We start from the raw sequence: 17,074 nt of genomic DNA on the forward strand, positions 1-17,074 counted from the left end.
CTTCATTTTTATTAAATTTAGATCGATTACAGATTTCCAAAAGGACTTTGCAATTGAGACCAGATATAGACTACACATATTTTATACAATAAATGATATATCTAAAAGTGTTAATTAGCATATAATTTACAGAGCTCGAATAAACTGTTGCATACAATCTAAAGTTGACGGATATCTTATATAACCTCACAGTCTGTGGCTGTGGTCCACTAGAAGGTTAATAACAGTCTATTATATTTCTCTGGACAAAAGCAGCCTAGACGCCATGTGGCATCCCGTGGGTTGAAGTATCTCAGCCAAGAATTGATCTACTGGCTTCCTGCTACCATGTCGTAAGAGGAAACTGAAAACAGGAGTCCTCATGTACAGATGTGTCTCCGTATCGAGAAATGAATGTCATGGCAATTACTGTTTGATACTATAAACAGAAAATTCGTCTATTATTTGACATATTTGATGCATAATGAACCATCATCTTCTGGTGATTTCAAAAGGGTTTATCACACTTTTTTTCAAAAGATGTCCTACTGGAGCTGTAGAGCTAGGGTGTCGGAACGGCACCCCATCAGAATTACTCACTACAATTGCAAACCAGACGGGAAATGTCAACAACTAAAACACCGTTGAAAGCCAATTACAGCGGGCCGTGATTCTGAATATGATATTTCTTATAAGGTTCAGATATGTGTGGACATAAGGACTTCACATCGTTTATCATCGCGAGGGGTTCGAGCGTTTGTGCGTTAACGTTTTCGACAGTGAGTTCTTCAATATCACTAGAGTTCCCCGCGATCATTTCGCCATGGAACTTGTTGTCTAGTGGATATGAGCGTCATTTTTATTGATCCAACTGAAGGCATGGATCTAAGCTGCTAGGGCGTAACCGATTTATGATCGCGCTAACACGGGCGTTTGTAGGTTCACTCTCACTCACGTTTGTAAATTTATGAATGCTACAACGCTCACTTAGTCCCGGAGTGTTTTCATGTTTACTAGATCGCGGCTGTAGGTGAGCGTCGCTGAGCGTGAAAGATTCGAGCGTTTGTATTTTAACGTGTTTTTCGTTTGCACTAAAGGTCATAAATTCGGTTTGGAATATTCTTTTAATTTACTTCAAAGTAGAAAATGTGTGAAAATACACATAAATTTAGAATCAATTAACTTTTGATCGATATCACCATCTTATATCTCGACTAAGGCCTTGCTACGATAGAACACGAACCACTGGCTGCCCGGATATGGCTTGCCGGTATTTTGACCCACTCACGGAAAATGGCTTTCTTCAGCGTATCGAGGCGGGTGTATTTTTCACTTTGGGCCCTGCTCTCTAAAATGGCCCACAAAGAATAATTCATTGGATTCGCGTCTGGTAAATCTAGACCTTTTATTCAAAACGACATATCTGCAATGAGTGACTCTCTTTGTTTACTTTCTCTTCTGTTAATAATTCGGTCGCTTTAACATTTATCCCTCAACTCTTTGTATAATATGCTAGTTAAAACCACCGCCTTTCGATCTGTACTGCAAAAGTGCTATAAAGACACCGTAAAAATCGAAAGAGAAAGTAAACAAAGAGAGTCACTCATTGTAGATATGTCTTTTTGAAAAAAACGCTCAAGAAATGTGAGAGCCATTGTCTGGTTGAAATAAAGTTAGGAATGTAGGTTTTCAGTCATTCTTGGTTCTCTCTCGCTTTATGAGGCGGTGCCCAGTCGTCTACGACCAAAATGTTTGTCTATCCACGGCTTCAAAGCAGCCTCCAGAACACTTGCTCGATAATATGTCACATTTACTTAGACGCCATGCGCGATTCAAAACGATTGGAGAGCGGTTACAGCGGTCCAAATCATTTTTCGTAACGGGTACTGCCTCCTGATGGCCAACCGATGATTCAAAACTTCGTATGAACAGTCGGTCAAGTAAATCCTTTCGTTTGCGAATTGCCTAATTTAAAAAATGTTCTTCGTAAGAAAACTCGATTTTAGGAATTTCAGTGCTTTCGACCAAGTGAGTGACTATTTCGCTCTCTCAAGTCTAACTTTTTTCTGCTTCGGTGTGAGATAATGGGCGTTTTGGAACTTGCAAGGCTCGTCATTTAGCTCTTTTCCCAAAATGCGTCGTATACTGCAATCTAGGGTTGTGGTACCGATAATACCGGTACCGAAAATCCCGGGAATACCGACCCATTTTTGGTACCGTAATACCGGTACTGAACAAAAGCCAGTACCGGTATTTTCGGTACTATAAATTTTTTTTATGACAAATGTCTGTCTGCCAGATAACGTTTAATTATATTAATTTGCCTTCTAGATAAATCGATGAGATGACACCTTTATGTGGGAATGAAGCGGGGCCATCATCATAATAATTCTAGAAGTTAAAGTTTTATTAGCGACATTCTGATTGGTTTCCATTATTCACTGAGTGGCGCATAATAAGCCTATGGTCTAAGTCATGTCTGTATTTGGTTTGCTCTTAAACCTTTATCTATAAAAGAACGAACAGCGATTTAGTAGCTAACAGTTTTAGACTTGGTGAACTGCTTCAAATGGGGCGATTTGTAATTATTGGTATTCGGAAAATTCAGCAAAACTCCATAGTTTACAGGAAAGCAAGGAGCCTTGATATGCATTAGAGAATAGTAGGCAAGTCCAACTAGAATAAAAGAATCTGAAATCACTTTTAACTGCTAAGTTTGTTTTATTTGAGTGGTTTATCAATTATCAAAGAGTTTCATCCATTTTAACACGTTGGAGTATTCAATATAAACAAAGATTGTGAATTTAAGCATGAAATAATTGCGAACTAGTTTCACAAATAAATGTTTTTAAAATAGGCAAGCTCTTGAAAATCAATTTGATACACCCAACTGTAAAGAGAAATAAAAAATCGCTTGGAATCAATTATTGTTGCTAAAAATTTTAAAATTACTCACTTCAAATTTAAATCATTCGGTAGACTATTCTGACTAAATAAATAATCTACAAAAATTGTTTCGGATAATCAAAGTCACCCCTGTTTACGGTTTTTAATTTCACCATACCAACAAGACAGTACTGAACATTTCAACAACTTGATCCAGGCATAAAGATTAATTTTTAATATCAATCTAAACACGTGGTTGAGTGTGACAGCTATCGAACCGAAATTCCCGTGTATATGGAGGATGGGAGAATCGAGGTACGACTACATTAGCTGGCAACGCGTAGGTGCAATATGCCATTGAGAAATTCTTGTCGTAATACGGAGATGTTACGGACGATACTTCGGCCAGGAACTACTTTCCAGATATCCTCAATGATGTTTTTGTTGTGAGAATGCGTTACGCCGATCAATTCCTTCCTACGTCACTCTGGAAAATAAAACACAACGCGGTACCACTGAACACACAACTCTTTGTACATTTAAAAGGATTTTTACGTACTAGTTCAGTAATCAACGGCACATTACGGAACGGTATGCTCAGACACCATTAAACCACTAAAGAAAATCCGTTCACGTCGAAATAACATCTGCAATAACTGCATCCAGTACTCCAAAATGAACACTATACACCAACAGCAACAAGCAAGGAATCAAGGCAACAGCATTAATCCTCTGGAACTCGCGCCGTTGTATTTTATGCAACACCTTCAGAAAATCTAGCGAAATCTTCTTTCAGCACCAGCGAGTGCCGGAGGGTTAACGATGGCAGTATTGACGTGCATCACGGCCGTGTAAACTATGACAATATTGATGTATATGCAACATGACAACGCCACAAAAAAGGGTCTCCAATGTAATGGCAAGTTGCGCGGAAGTGGTTTTGATGGACAGCCAATAATATTCTTTTATTTTTGTTTATATTCCATCTACTAATTGTGTAAAAGACCCATGGCTCTGTTACGCTAATGCATTGAGCCGTGTCAAATAAAAAAATAAATAAAAAATGGTTTGATTTAAAAGGCTGAATTCATACAATTTCCTTAATCGATACTCAAATGAGAAATCATATATAGTAAGGGCCCGTCAATTATTTAAAACCCGGGGCCCGGCGCGGCTCTCGACGGCCCTGCACGAGACGAAACATTCACCACAGGAACACGGGTAATTTCAAAACTAATCGCTCTCAAAACTTTCGTAAAATTTCTAAAAATATGATTACGAGAGTAATGTCAAAATGTAATAAATGTATTACCATACAAAAGGAATGATTGGTATTCGAATAAGCTTGTTATGGCTCAAAACATTTCGAGGGACTTTTCTCAAAAAAAAAACTAGCTGCAACGAGAAAACTGTTATTTGAACGGATATTTCATGTTTCTAAGAGCTCAACAAAATTGATTCGACAGAACACTTAGCAAATTGGAAATGAACGATTTGTCTGGCTTTTCCTAGCGATGTATACTTTCTTGCTTACAGCTACACAACATAGAAAATGTTGTACCGACTACATACATAGGAGATCATAACCACCGATGCGAGAAAAATGTTATACCGCTCTCCGCAGACAGCCGTTGCCAGATGTATAAATGCTAGTGCTGTTAAGTGCACCGAAAGCACACTACGTCTAGAAGGAAAGTACAGCCATCTTATTCAAATAAATTGCATCCATCAAAACCAACAAGTGTAACAGATCTACCACATCCTTCAAACTAGAGAGATGCATACTAATAGAAAAGCTACGCTTTGCAATCCTAAATCATAGAGCCACTAAGTTAGATTACTTTCGATTAAGCTTATAAATAAAGTCAAGCTTTGCAACGCAACAGCCAGAGTCAACGTACATCAGTTAACTCAAATTAAATTTGTCAAAATCCAACTACGCGGAAGAAGCCAGTATGTTGCAGATTCGTTTATTGCTGCATGCTAAGCTGTCAGGTGGGTAGCGCAAGCCAGCCATGCATGCCGACGCAAATTCCCACGCGAACAGCTTCATTTGCACTGGTGCGGCGGCGGGCGTCTCATATGATATGCCCGTGGAATTTGTTTTGGATAGAAGACTCAATGAAATATGCATGAGCAATGTGTTGGTGGCATTGAGCAATACACTTCGCAAAATTGTGTTTTGAACGACTTTGCATGGTAATGAATCGTTCGTTTACAGGAGAAGTACATTTACAGAGTAAACGTTGAATTGTGATGTGTAAACATTTAACACACGTTGAGCCGAAATCCCACAATGTCCAAGGTCATACTATCAGGACTCAATTAAATCTTTCAACATACAGTTATGTTAGTTTGCGCTAGATAATGTCCAGTTCGATACAAATTTATCAAAAAACACCGCAAATTCATCACAATGTAGAAGCCAAAACAACCAAAAATGCAGGTGGTCAAGCTCAACTCCGAAAACAGTTTTGGGGATCACGATATGTACATATTATTGCTCGCAAAAATTAATATCTACTCTCCATTCCACAAAGACAATGAGTTCTCCAACACCAAAAGCCGAGGCGCCCATCAAATTCCGGCCGACAATGGTGCTGCAATTTTCCACACAATTAACCCGGCGGCATCCGCACAGCAAGAGCAGGGGTGGCGGTAATTAAATTTAATAAATACATTTACGATGAGAAACGCCATTCGGTTTCCACCAACGAAAGCTCTGTTTTTTGCAGCCATCAGTTGTATACTCCAATAAAGCAGGTATCTAATTGCTGCTGGGTCACTCCCGTGCCAATGCAATGCACGCGAAAGGTTCTCGGCTGGGTTTGGCTAAAGGCGGCCTTGCTTTGTGCTGTTAACAAGCACCATCAGGAGCAACAGGTTGTTCGCATCGTTTGAAACTTGAGTGCAACCAAAATGTTGGACCTCTTCGTTAACGTGGTGTAATAATGGCTCACCTACTTAGCTGCAATCCACCGAGACGTTAATGGGGCGCGCGAGCCATTCGGAAACCAAATAAATGCTGGGGATGTTCAGAAAAGTTGGAAGTCGGTTGGTCGAATTGTTAATCGTACAGTGACAAACTGGAAGCCATACCGAATAAACTTTGATTGCTACGAAAATAGCGAACCTTCCCACGCCAAGGCGCCAGGCACTCTCTCAAAACATGCAGCAATGTAGGTTTATCTTCCGCGCTGCTCAGTTCGCTACGATTTTTACGACCAAAAGTCGCCCGTAAACTTCTACCCGGCATATACCTCGCAAGTCGAACTAAAAAGCAAACTCTTCTCCAAGTACGTAGGCGTATGGCGGTGAATCGAAGGTCGGTTCTCATACAATATGTTACTTTTCACGTAGGCTTCGAGAAAGGGGTTACACGCCTTCACAAAATCCGCTCCCAAACTGACAATGATTAACGCGAAGTCGCTGTATCTGGCACAGCAGAGTGTATAGTTTTCAAAATCGCATCAATCGGTCTTTGTATTTCGTAGACCGCCGATAATGGTAATCGACGAGGAAACGCCGAAAAAAGTAAAAGTCTATGGAAATGACCCTAATGATGCTGCTAATTGCTGTGAAATTATCTACGCGTCAATGAAAGTGATACCTCGATGAAATAATTATCGAGTGGAATGTCGGATTGGTAGATTATTATGCGTAATCGGATTTCCAACGGAGAGAAGTTTCTTTTTTCTCACTTTTTCTCTGATAATCCTAAACTACTCTGCGAAAGAAAGTTCTGTTTGATAATGGTTTGTTTCGTTAATGCTGAATAATCTAAATAACTTATGGAACAAGAATTTAAACCAGTATTTTTGCAAAGGAAAAGTCAGAAATGTCCATCATATTTCAAACTCTTTTGATTCTCAGCTAAAATTCATATCCCAGAATTTGAAAAAAAAAAAAATAATAAATTTACAACCTACTCTTATAAGTTGGTAAAATACTGTTTGTTCGCTTGACGAATTTTAATTCTGTTTAATTTCCTGAATGGGCTATAGAAGGCGTTCCAAATAAGGTATGCCGTTAGGATTTTGAGTCACTACTCTGAAAAATATACCCATTTAATCGTGAAAGTATATCGCTTTGAAAGTATTATAACTCTATATCACAAACCTGCCAGTGGCATAAAATTTTGAGGTCCTTTGAAGTTCGTGAGACATTACCCTTTCTCCGAAGCGAACCGACGATGACAGTTCGCTTTGGAGAATTGCACCAGGTAGGTTTTTTTATTTCGATTATAGAGGTTTTAACCTTAAGTGTCTTCTCATTATTTTCTGAGCGGAAGGAAAAGAGGAGTAGGAAGAAAGTAGACTTAAAAGGGTCTGGAAATAATAGCACAAAAATAAACATAAGGTAAGTTAAACTAACAAGTAGTTCAAATCGCCTGCGAGTAAGTCTAAAACTCTTTACCGCATTGGAAATTTTAGTGTGTCTCTGAGCTTCAATCGTCCATACGCGGTGTTGTCTATATAAGTACGGCCGAAAACTCGAAAACGCAATTGCGCTACTGCTGGGCAGTTGAATATCGGATAATATGAGGTACCGCAGTCGAATTCACAAAGATTGCATGAAAATGACTCAGCGTGCTGAATAGTTGCCATTGAGTTTTCAGTGGCCGGTTAAAGCCATGCATGCCGCAGTGGAGTTTCGAGAAATGTAAAAAAAATTCCGAAATCACTGGGCAGGGTTGTTCTAGAAACGCCTTTTTTTTTGGCGACACGTTTGTAGATTTCTTCAATAATTGCGGTGCTCGGACGAAGCCAAGGACCATATTTTTTCTCTTATCCAAGTTGTCGTAATTGGCAGGGAGGTCTCAAGACCAACGAAGTCAGTCGCTGCATCTGTCGTTAGCCCATTCATTTCCAGTAATACCGGAATGTCCGGTCACCCAGCCAAGGTAGTGTTGACAATGCTTAGTTCTTCGATTTGGGTTCGGCACGCGATCACTAGCTTAGACTAGCCCGCACATAATCACGAAGATTTCGACTTGAAATACAGTACAGTATCTACCCAGCGAATGAGACTGTTCCAATCTCATTTCACGACAGTCGACATCAGCACCAGCACGTCCCTTCATCAGAGTACCGTCTGTGTACCAGGCTACTTGCATTTGTTGTTGTCTCTCCATATATCTCACTTCTCTCAAGAGTGTATCTTCACATGGAATGTCCTGCATGTGAGTGTAATATCGCTAGGAGAAAGAATATCTTCACCCCATGTAACCATTTGTGACTACAGTCGACATGACTGGTAGAAAGATCAACGTGGATACTGTTCCAAAGCCCAGTAATATACAGTCTGTATGCACATAATAGTGCTTCTTGTTTGAGGTTTATGTGTGATGGTTTAATATTTAGACGGACCTCAAGGGAAGCAGTCGGAGTTGTGGTGAAACCACCAGTCAACGCCATGAGCGCCATTCTTTGCAGATGGTTTAGCTATGACTGGACCGCCATCCGTGTAAATCCAATATATGTATTTAGGTTTGAGACTCCAGGTATTTTCAAAAGTTCGTCTGCATTGCCTGAAGGCCATGCACGCTTTCTTGACTCGGACCTTAATGTGAGCAAATCAATTCAGTTTGGAGTCCAATATAACACCAACATATTTCACTTGATCTGCACACAGTAGCTCAGAAAAAAAGAACTGCAAGGAACGAATCTCGGTTGTTATTTGTTTCTTCGTGAAAAGAACCATAGATGTTTTGTTTAGGTTAACTAATAAATTAACTTATCAACACCACTGTTCGACAGCTCTTTATGTTTGTTGCATTACGTCAACTAGTGCCCCGATGCAAAGTCCAGTAATTAGTATATGCTAATCATCAGCAATCCTGTTGGTTGGAAATCCAAGCTCATTGAGTTTCTTCAATAAGCCGCCTGCAACCAGATTCCATAAAAACATGTGACAGAACACCACCCTGAGGACAACCGCAGATACTCAACTTCCGTATCTAGGAATACACCCAAGCTAGATTGCTTGAGCGAGAAGGCTTTCTCAATGTTGTAAACAACATCGTGAAGCAGAGTGATCGTAGATTTCCCCCACAGATATGGATGTTGTATTTTGTGCAGTGGATATCTAACTAAATTAACGTTCCAAATGTTATGGTCGATTATCCGTTCCAAATCTTTTAGAAGAAAAGAATTTAAGCTGATAGGCCTAAAACTCTTGGCTTCCTCATAGCTCGAGCCCCTTTGGGAATAAATATAACAGTTATTCCTCGCAATGCATTCGGGATATACCCGGTAGCAAGACAGAAAAACATAATCCTTTTCAAGTTAAGTTTGAGAATATCAAATCCCTTTTGCAGTAGCACTGGAAGTATTCCGGGTTATTTGTATGGAGCAAAGCTGTCAACTGCCCACTTGACCGATTCAGTAGTAACCAATATGCGTGCTAACGCCCACAATTCCGAATCACCAGAATAAGACCTGTGAACGTTGTTCAGCTCCGGATCGACAAAACCTGGAAAGTGTGCGTCGAAGAACAAAATAAGAACATCTTTTTCGTCCGTCACATAAACACCATTTTTGGTTTATAGGGAGTTGATGTGAAAATCTTTCGATTTCGAGAGAATTTTAATTAGCCTGCTAACTTCGTTCAGACCAGAGACATTAGTACATAGGTTTAGCCAACCAGCCCGCTCTGCAGATCTAAGACATTACGCATTACGAGCTGACCTGAAACCCCTGGAATCATCACGCTGACGCCGGTTCCAAGCTCTCATATCCTTCTCCATTCTTTCAAGCTCAGTACTCCACCAAGAGGTTCCCCTAGTCGATTTAACAGCACGAAGTGGACTTCTTCGTAGGATGCTACTATGAATGAGTTTATCGTATCCACGACGTCATCTAAGACCAATTGTTGGAAAATATCCACGAATCCAGTAAATATCCAGTTTGCACATAGATTTAGGATAACGATATGTTATCACATTGAAGGTGACATCAAAATTATAGAAAACTGACGAGATGAATTCGAAACACAAAAAAAAACAAAACCTAATTAAATTTAGGTCTTGTGCCCTTAACGCGCAAAACGGTTTAGTCCAATTTTTATTGCATAATACCAGGCGTTTGGTTTCTTCAACCAAAGACAAGAGTTCGTCTTCGCTTTCTCGTCAGCAAACCAGAGCTATATTTGCTTCCCGGGCCATCACTCGGGACATGTGGCTATAGGCGTTCATATATGTCGTGTGAACTGTTTGGAATTTTTTGTGTCTAACTAGTGCTAATTTGGGTACTAGTTTAGATACATCGTCTAACTAGACACCCAGATGGTACTAGTTACTGACGAGATGAATTCGGAACACAAAAAAAAACAAAACTTAATTAAAATTAGGTCTTGTGCCCTTAACGCGCAAAACGGTTTAGTCCAATTTGTATTGCATTGAAAAATGTATATTTATGATCGGATAAAGATGGTTCAATTAGATTTGGATTCAGCCAATTTTCCAGCTCATACGAAATTGTTTCAGAGCAGAGCGTTATGTCTAACACCTCTTCTCTCCCAGATCTCGTAAAAGTTGGTCGGTTTCCCACATTCAGAATATTGTCGTTCCAGTCTGAGCTACCCCAAATGATGTGATTTGCATTTTCATCACTGCACATAATGAGCGAAAGCCCATTTCTGCTGCAATATGATACAACGCTTTTGAAATCATCAGAAGAAGATGACTCGTTATGCGGTAGACATGCTATATATACCGAATTTGTGGCGATAATGCTGCCATTCTTGTAGCAAATTCCAAACTGGAACCACTTCGGCGAGTCTTCGCAGCACACCTGGTTCCAGTTCATAAAAAAGGAAACAAATTGAACATCGGGGAATCTCGTGTTTAAGTGCCGTATCGAAACTATTCGAGCTGGTTGTTTCAAACCCTACTTTCTATCACTGCAAACACTACATTACAAACGACCAACACGGTTTTATGCCTAAACGATCAGCAACGACCAACCTGCTCTCGTTCACAAAATGTGTACTCGATGGATTCGCTGACGGATTGCAAACCGATGCTATTTACATGGATTTATCTGCGGCCTTCGACAAATCAACCATGATATCGCATTAGAGAAGCTGGACAAACGCGGTATTCATGGACAACTTCTGCGCTGGTTTCATTCCTACCTCGATGGAAGGCATTAAGGACTGTCTATCTGCACCATGCATCCCACAAGGAAGCCATCTCGGTCCAGTAATAATCCTCCTCTACTTTAATGACGTCAATTTCACATTACAAGGACCCCGCCTTTCTTTCGCCGACGACATTTAAATTTTTCAACAAATACGGGAAAAAACCGATGCAGAGCTTCTTCAGAGGGAACTGGACAGCTTTAGTACGTGATGTGATCTATACAGAATGGTTTTAAACCCGAGCAAATGCTCAATGGTAACGTTCACGCGGAAACGCCATCCGACTCAGTTTAACTACCATTTCTTCAACTCGAGCATTCCAAGACACTCTCACATCAAGGATCTCGGAGTCATTATGGATTCGGCACTAACGTTCAATCCACATACTTCATACATCGTAGATAAGGCATCAAGATAGCACGGGGTTCATCTTCCGAATAGCGAAAAGCTTCAGGGAAGTATACTGTCTTAAATCGCTTTATTGCGCGTTGGTCCGTTCAACGTTAGAATATTGTTCTGCTGTTTAGAATCCGTACTACCAGAACGAGATTGACAGAATCAAGGCTGTTCAACGCTGGTTAATACGCTTCGCCCTTCGACATCTCCCATGGTGAAACAGATTCCAACTGCCGAGCTATAAAAACCGTTGCGCCAGTCAATACATCTCGATACACTCAGCATTCGGAGGAACTGCTTTCGAGCCCTGTTCGTCTCGGACTTACTCCGCCAGAGTGGATTGCCCTACAATCCTCGGACGTCTGGATCTTCAAGCCCGCGTTCGAGCTATACGTAATAACTCTCTTCTGCGAGTTCCATTCAGGAGAACCAACTATGGTTGGTATAGCGCTGTTATCGGACTCCAGCGAATTTTTAACTGTGTGGTGACAGGCACCATTGGGTCCAAGGGGCCTGTTGGTGAAGGTAATAAACATAAACAATAAACAATGCTTTTTGCCTATGCTACCGACAGTCAGTGTAACTGTGACTGCACAAATATCGCGAGTTGAGAGCTTCGATATGAGACTCGCTTTAATAGCCTTATTTGCAAGAATGCAAACACAAGGCATTTCATGGGGGTTAGTCATGCCTGTCTTGTTGTAAGCAATTAAGGCAGTGTTATGCAATTTTCCAATATAGAAGTTTCCTTTATAGAAATACGGTTCTTGAATAAATACTATGGAAGTTTTACAGGAACCCATTGGCTCAATTCTTGGCCGGATATCACACGGCCTCTGGGTACACATCGAAATTTGATAATCGAAACCCAGCAAAACCTCACCGAACTACTATCAGCCGAGATTCCCATCGAACCCCAGCCAACAAAAATGCGGCAAAATCATCCGCTGCGTAATGCAGCATACTGAGGAGTTCGCCCAGCTCTTCCCAGGCTCCGTTCGCCATTGAGAATATTTTAAACCCCCTCAAAAATTTTACCCATAGCACGGGTCGCTTGACGTTATGAAATTGGGGTTCCCTGTTAGATGGGTTTTTACCACCGGAACAGGTAATCCGTAGTATAATTCTTAGCCGGTTGAAACCAGCACTACAAACACTACACGACTTATTTAGGCTGTTCGGAAAGAGAAGCTGACATTGAAGGACAGATTCCATAGATGGCCGAACAGCCAGAAACAGCCTGGATGAAAGACAAGTAGGTCGGCTGGATCGGTTCACGTCTCGGCAAGTTTCGATATTAACAACAGTTGTGAGTAGATCAGTTACACAGCAAAGCAACGAACGAGCAACACGAACTCGGAGAAAATCGGGATATCATTTTCCAGAGAAATTTCACCGTAGGAGATCTCGGCCTTACAATGGTTGAGAACTAAATGACTCACGAAAATCGGCATTGGTATTGCAAGAAATTCCGCCGCCGGGAAACTCTCAGCACCTGCTAGTAGATAAATAGGATGAGTATCGCCAAGGAAGATAATGATAATGTAAAGTATGAAATTTAAACTGACGTAATTTATTTAAAAATATGTTGTTCTACAACTTTATCGAAGACTGTCAAGCTCTATCTCGAACCGCTACTAAGTATATTTTTTGGATTTTGCGAAAATTAGAGCCACCATAGCTTCTGTTCAAACGGAAAGAAGTGACTTGCAAAATACAAGAACTTTCTAGAACATATGTTATGGCTAAGTTATTTATTTCAGCAAAAAGTTAAGAATGTTCCGAAGAATTATAGTAGAAAATACAAGTTAAGTTTTGGTTAGAAAATTGTAGTTCCACCTGTGACCGCATAGAGTGCGCCAACACAAACTTTTCATAGAAGAGAGATAGAATATCGAGATGTTCGGAAAAATTACTGCAAAATGCCTGTTCTACAACTTTGTAGAAGACACCTAATTTCTATATTTCTCCGTTGAAAAGTTAGTGTTGGCGCCATCTATGCGGTAACAGATGGAACTAAAATTTTCTAAAACATGACTTGTATTATTTACAATAATTCTTCTAAACATGCTATTGAGCTAAACCTAACCACTATTTCATAAAAATATTTAATTCGTGGGAATCGAGTACAAATGCATAACCTACTAGGCCCCATGCAAAACTGACTCAGACATCACTTCGCTAAAATTTTAATAACTTCTTGAGCTTGAGTTTGTGCGACCAGGTGACTCCACTTATCTGGACTAGATATCGATCCATCAACTCATGAACCGGGGACCAACAGCTTTACTTCCCTTCCGAAGGAAGATGTAACCACAGATTGTTTCATACAGAAAAATCTCAACGACTTCTGCTGGGATTGAACCCAGACCCACTGGAATAAGTGGCGGTCACATTTACCAGTTAACCACCGGCGCCGTCACGCTGCAATTTTAATAACTTCTTTCAACAAAGCCAGATTGACTTGTAGCCTTCGACAAAGTTGTAGACAATTAAATTATCTTTCTTATTTTCACTTGCAGTGATAATAAGATGCATACAGTGCCACCTAGCAGCGAAAATGTGAGCTAGTAGGTTTTCTCCATATAAATTGTCTAAAAATCCCATACAAACTTCAAGGCACGTTTGTCCGGTAGCTAGACATGTCTGATTTGCTTCAAATTTGGAGCAAGTGCTCCTGGTGGGAATAGGAATCGACTCGGGGGTGGACCGATACGAGTTGTTTTTTTCTTGTCACTCAAATCTAAAACGTCAAATCCTTATTAAACGTTTCCATATTTGGGATTTGCGTTCGAAAATATTTAATAACCGAGGATATCGCGTTTAATAACCTGAATCGAATGCAAGCACTCACATTGTAAGAATTACTTTCATACTCAAAGCAGGAATATAACCCGAGCAAAGTCGAACATCAAAATTACAACAAGTAGAATCCATTTTGATAATAGCATTAAATAGAAATCTTGTTTTGCTCTTAGTTTTATATTTTTGAAATACAACATCAAATTTTGATCTCTATTTGCTATCCTTACCTACTCCGCGTTTCTTAGAAGAAATTTCTTTGTTTATATTTCTTTGGTAAAACATCAATATAAATACATATCTTGTTATAAAAAAAATTCAACATCTCAATAAACTCGCAATTTACTACAAAAGGTATTTTGTTTGATGTCTTAGTACAATTTGGTGCTCTCCATTTTGATCTTATAATCACTAAAACGATCAAAACAATAACAACCTGAGTAATCATTTGCCAAACAGCACAGCATCAAGTTTAGTTTTCAATTTATTACCAGACTATGCTCGAGAAGGAACTTTATACATTAAATCACACGGCAACCCTGCCATGCGCAGTTTTTTGTTCTATAAATTAGATCACGATTACAGAAAAGTCACAAACGCTTGAAATTTTTCTCTATAATAAGCCATTTGACGCAACAATCTATGAATGTATCGTAACCGCCTTCTCTATTCGTTTGCAAGTTTTCCGTTCACCTCAATAAAAGGTTTTATAACATTGGTTCTCAATGCCAAATCAGCGAATGAGAGCATGATGCCGGCGTTATGACAGATTTGCATTATCATAGCAGGGGAGAGTTGGTCTAACTAAATGAACGCCAATTGATTTTGTCAATTTAAATTAGCGCTTGTTTGCTATGAACAAGGAAGCTAATTTGGAATTGATGCTCTGATTTTTGTGTCCATGGAATTTCTCAAAGTGTTTCCACATGTTTTGATTCCGAGAGTAATTTATGGAGTTTGTTTTCCGATTTTCGGTAAATAGACTGAGTTCCTCGTGCTTGGCGTGCATTTCAATGGGTATTATTTCTTTTTGGCTCTTTGTGTTTCTAGCAGTTCTGTACGCGGTAATTAACGATTCATGTTCTTCTCTTCTATTGGTTTTTCTTAAAAAAAAATCGCTGGTTCTAGCCCCAACCTTTATTTTTGAAATTCTAAATGGACCAGATCAGCACTCTACATAACCATGGGTCAGGTTATGAAGAGTGCTTATCTGCTCCATCTAAAAGGTTAGAATTAGATGAACCAGCGAGTTTTTTTAAGAAAACTCAGCTTCCGGGGTGGTTTTCAAAGCAAATAACAAAGAAAAAAGCTTACTTTTGATATTCCGACGTTTTGCTAATATTTTATACAATTATAAAGTGTGAAATTGGCGAAATGTTTCCACTGATGCCCTAGATAAAAAAGAATCCACATAGACCCACCCACCTTAATACTTGAATGTATTTCGTTTATCTTAGGAAACGTTTTCCAGTATTTGTTTTTGATGTAGATCTTTTGTAAGGATTTTTTAGAAAATACAAAATTTATTTGCTTACGTGTGTTTTTTTAATATAATTCATCATTTGCGAAAATACATCCTTAGATGCATAAACACAAACAAATCTTTCAAGCCAAATAAACGTGGCCATTAGATGAAAACGCATTAGCATGTTACTAAGTAAGCGAATTTTATGTGAAAAGGGGGCTTCCGAGATCCAAATTAATATCTACCTTAACAGACTTTTCTCTTAACCATACTATCTGATATTCAAACGTTTCAGTGAAAAATCACATCCACTCCTACAACAAAGTTGTTATTTGAAAGAAACGTATAATTTTATTTCTACAAGTTAACACAAAGTCGTAATAGCCATGCCTAGTGAACGGCGTGCGAGCAGCACTCGCCTAATCAGCATGTTTCAATTTTCCTACTGTCGATGAATCGTTTGTTTGCAATGCTTATTTTCCATTCTCTCTTCTTCTTTTTGTGGTCGTACTGCTTGTCTTGTCGAAAATAAAGCTCAAACAAAAATTAACTTTCAATGCATGAAAATAACCATAATCATGCTGAAGCACATGCACACAATTCATGTAAAGCTACAATTATTGATTCGGTTTTTCCCTCCAACAGACTCCTTTCTCTTGGCGCGGTAATTTCCCATCCATGGAGCGCAAAACTCAACGCGACATCATCTCCAGTCAATACTGTTTTAAACTGCATACGGCCAGTGACCGCATTGCTTATAAATCTCACGTTTTTCCGGCTTCAACTTTTTCTTAAATATCAAATACTGATGTACAAGTTACACACCAACTCGTACCGTTGAATGCCTATCACTTTACGCGACGATTCCGAAAGACACAGAAACTCTTCGCCAGTTAGCTCGGTGACCTTTCGATAGTCCTTAAGCCGCACAACATGATCTGTAGGTTTTCACTTTTCTTCATTCCTCACTTCGAACTGATCGTTACTGAGCTGGAACGGGGAACTTGCCCAACCACTCAAAACGGACACTTCAACTCATCCGGATCAACTGACTGCCGGTCAAAACTACTGAAAGAAAATCCTTGAGACCATTTTGGTGTCGCAATTTGCTCAGTTTTTCCCAAACTGGATAAGAACTTGATACACCGCGTATGATTGGTCACTTGTTTGGAAACACGATCGCGAAAGCAACAACCGCGACCACGTCCGCGACGCTGACGATAGCACACCAGAAGCTCTGATGCTGTTGATGCCGCAAGTTGCAACGCAAGACTGAACGGCTCTGGCGGCTAGCAACTCGACGCGGAGATTGGCTGATTTTTGCTTGAGCTTAACCGCGCTCCGGCTGGACTGTTAAGTTCAAGTTTCGTGCTCAGGTATTCGGTGTGAGATTGAGAAGCAGCG

At 39.9% G+C, this 17,074-nt stretch overlaps 1 protein-coding gene across 7 annotated transcripts in view; it reads right to left on the minus strand.

The window, feature by feature from the left end:
* The window catches only part of LOC131692247 (sodium-dependent proline transporter), a 278,318-nt gene that overhangs the window by 23,414 nt on the left and 237,830 nt on the right, over positions 1–17,074 (minus strand). Inside the window, exon 1 of one of the 7 annotated variants that reach the window (XM_058979202.1) lies at positions 16,506–16,947. The exons of 4 other annotated variants lie outside the window; for them this stretch is intronic. The gene's annotated coding sequence lies outside the window, so the exon portion shown is untranslated. Of the gene's footprint in view, positions 1–16,438; positions 16,948–17,074 lie in introns of those variants that run through there. 2 more of the 7 variants (XM_058979199.1, XM_058979198.1) reach the window with 2 other exon arrangements.

The sequence above is a fragment of the Topomyia yanbarensis genome, chromosome 3, assembly GCF_030247195.1.
Source record: "Topomyia yanbarensis strain Yona2022 chromosome 3, ASM3024719v1, whole genome shotgun sequence".
Lineage (NCBI taxonomy): Eukaryota > Metazoa > Arthropoda > Insecta > Diptera > Culicidae > Topomyia > Topomyia yanbarensis.